Consider the following 3,626-nt stretch of genomic DNA (forward strand, 5'->3'; position numbering starts at 1 on the left):
AGCTCTTTCTTGTGGATGAAAGACAGTTTTACACTGGGATTTACCACTGATTTCCACTCCATATCCCTGTGAAACACAAACAGCTACAAGCAAATATTATTGTCCAGCTGTGTACATGTGCTCTGCTACAATACACAGGGAAAGACTAAAGACAAGTCAATTCTTACCAAATCCCATTCTATTTTTGTCCATCACTCTTCTCATATTGAGTCATGCTTGCTATCATTTTCATGCAGAATTATAATGCCAGAGATCACAATAGTTTTCAGTGAAGGAGCACTGATAAAACACAAATATTTGCAGTCTCTGGCACTATAAAAAGCAGATTTAGATTAGGAGGATTAAAGCAAGTTTCCTCTATTAAAGATACATGATAGATCACCCTAAACTCTCTCCTCCCCTCAAACGAGGGGAGCACTTCGAAGAAGAGCACTCAGCCTTTTCCACACGGACTCTCCCGAGCAGGTATCACATTTCCCAAGGAGCGGGGCAGTTCCTGCAGGAGCAGCGATTCGCGGCCCTGCTCAGGGCTGTAACTTTCCACTGCCCAGCCGGCTCCTCGCTGTGCCCCAGGCTGGCCTGACCTTTCCCAGCGCACGCAGCCCCTCGCTTTGGGCCGTGCTTGTGCACATTCCAACAGCCAGGGTACAACCAGGAGCGAAGCCGGTGAGACAGTAAGTGAAAGAATTCCAACAGGAGAGGAAATCAGGGAGTGAGGTGGTTTGCTACACAGTTACTGCTGCAAATAAATGAGACCCTGATCCAGTTTCTTGTGAAGCTTGGGTTGAATTTACTACAAAGCAAGGAGAATCAGGCTCTGTGGCTGTTACTTTGTCATGAGCAGAGCACACTGGGAACAGGCATCTTTTCCGTCAAATCTCTGACCTAACATGTGGACCTGAAACTGATTTTGCAAATTGGGGCCCTAAATACAAAGGCCCTGCTGATAGGAGTAGCAATGTCTTACCTCCACACAGCTTTTTTTTAATAACTTCTCATGGTTTTTTAAAGACAACTTGAAGAGGAAGGATACACATGCTTCTCCCTTTCCTGTTCTTCCTACCACCAAACCATCTCTTTTGACATGTGAGAAATCCAGCTCCTACTCCCTGTCCTTCCAGACCCCCAGAGACAGCAGCCAGCCCCTGCCTGGCACTGTTTGTATCACGCAGAGGGCTTTGCTCTCAAGTCCAGATCAAGAGAATCAGATGTCTTCCTTGAATAAACATTCACTCCTTTGTGATCCTTCACCTTTCCTTCTCTCACCTTCCAACATAACAAACTGTCCTCAGAAGCACAAAGGGCTGGACCCTGTGCTGAGCTCCTGTAAGGTTATAAACTGTAGGAGCAGAGAGAAGTTTGCTGGGCTTTCAATGACAGCTGTTTGTTCCCTGTTGTCTGGGAACATGGAAAGGAGTGGCAGTGCCATAGCAGGCATGTGAAAAACCTGGCTGTGTAAGCAGGAACAGAAGCCATATGAGGTCAAAGGAGGAGCTTGGATCACTCCTGCGCTGGTGCTAAAAAAGCAGGGCTGTACAGTCAGTACAGAAGGCAGCAAAAAATAAAGTGCAAGCTTCACAGTGCAGGGATGGAGGAGTTTGCTCCTAATGTGCAGAGTATCACAGAGAAGACATCAAGACAGAGAGGAGGGTTTGATGCAAGGCTTGGGGAGGCTGTCCCAAGCTTGTTAGGCCCTAGGGACTCAGCCTTTGCTTAGTTTTAATGACAGTAGAAAAGTAACAGATTAAACTTTAGTGCCTTACCATGACCAGTGTGTTGCCTTCACTGTGCTCTCAGACACAAAACATAACCCTGAGAGATTAATTCCATTTGATTTTAGTTACAGCCATGAATGTTTTACTCAGGGGGAACTGAACAGCACGAAACGTCCTGCAATCCAAGGCTCTACCATCTTTTCTCTCCAACAGAGCTCTTTTAGGATGAACAACACCTGCCAAAGCCCAGAGTTTTGTCTGTGATGGAACCCTTGCATCCAGAACAACTTTCCTAGTTATTAGTGATCCACAATAATTAATGGACTCTGTATCACCAAATCCAATGGTTCCCATAATGCCCAGAACTACTGATTCTGTTCTAACGGCATATTTTCTTCACTGGTAGTAATTTCTACGACTAACTTTTACAACAGTATTATCCAATCATCTGTCCTCCCAAAGGAGATTTTCCTTATCTTTTAATCTCATGACTAGATGATAGAAGGTATTAAGTGTCATTCCAATTGGCTCTTCATATCCTCCTTCATATCTCAGCTTGTCTCCATCATGATGCCCTCTGAAGACAAAATCTGTGTGCTGACTAATCCAGGTCAGCAATTGGTGGCTGTTACTTCTTTTCTTGTTCTCAGCAGGATGAAAGCCTGCTGTGTGCCACGAATCCTGCTGCAGGTGTTTTCAAGGCAATGGTAGACCTTGGGGCCCTGCTGCTGGAATCAAAAAGAACCTGCTAGTTCCTGTCACAAAAATATTTACTACCACATGGCCTCAAAATTCAACTCACCTGTGGTGGGAACAAATGCAAGACAACTGTGCTTTGCATGGACAAGCCCATATAAAGTAGGGGATTTGCATAAAAACCTTACAGATATATGTACACGTGGCATATGGAAGGGTGTGGGACTGTTGCCAGTTCTATCCATGACAGCAAGATTGAAATGGAGAGGAACAGAAAATATATTTGGAATTTAGGAGAACCAAAATTATTAGTGAAAAGCACTCCCCACCAGAAATTAATTCACTGCTAACTAGGTAAATAATGGTTCCTATTAAGTTAAGGGTGTCTTCTTGCAATCAGTAGGTATTTGTAAATCCACAGCATTGGATTGAGCTGCACACCCTGTGAAACTCAAGCCAATACCACCTTTGTATAAATTTGTTAAAAACTACTGCTTTTTAAACAACTGGGATACAGCAGTATCTCCTAAAAAACTGGTATAAACCTGCAAATATTAGATCATCCACAGGCATTTTCTCCTGATTCCAAGAGGTTGCAGACCAAGTGTGTTTAGTATATTTAAGAAGGTAAAAGTTTGCTTCAAACCTAAGCAGCCATTTCCACTTTGCCCAGAGTAAAAGTGTGTTCTTTTCCTCCAGCAATACAAAGTAGGTTAGATTTAAATTCCAGTCTACAATGCTTCCCACTGGAGTGAATCTAACCCAAATTCACAGCCTTTTACAGATCACAAAGAGCATAAGAGTAGTAACAACAGTCATTAAAAAGGGCATAAGAAGGAATATAGAAATCAGGAGCTTCTTCTGGATTAAACGATGAAAATGTGAGATGTGCCAGAATCCTATGGGAAACATTTTCAGCCTTGCTCCTGACAGGAGCTGGGGACATGGAGCTGCAGCAGTTTTGCCCCTCTTGGGCTGTCAGACACAACTTGATATCTTTCTAACAATAATATAAAAAAAACCTTGCAGCAAATTTCAGCAGACTTTGAAGGGAAAAGAACTAAAGAAAAATTAAGAGCTATACACAGGAACAAGAATGCTGGAACCCAGCTGACTTCAAACAAATTACATGGACAATTATATGCTTCACTTGCATGAGTCACTGCTCTGATCATAGTTGCTGTACTGTTGCAATAATTAACTATTTTCCCCCCC

Source organism: Corvus kubaryi, unplaced genomic scaffold, assembly GCF_017639235.1.
Source record: "Corvus kubaryi isolate FWS band 111438036 unplaced genomic scaffold, C.kubaryi_AGA036_p1.0 70, whole genome shotgun sequence".
NCBI classification, from domain to species: domain Eukaryota; kingdom Metazoa; phylum Chordata; class Aves; order Passeriformes; family Corvidae; genus Corvus; species Corvus kubaryi.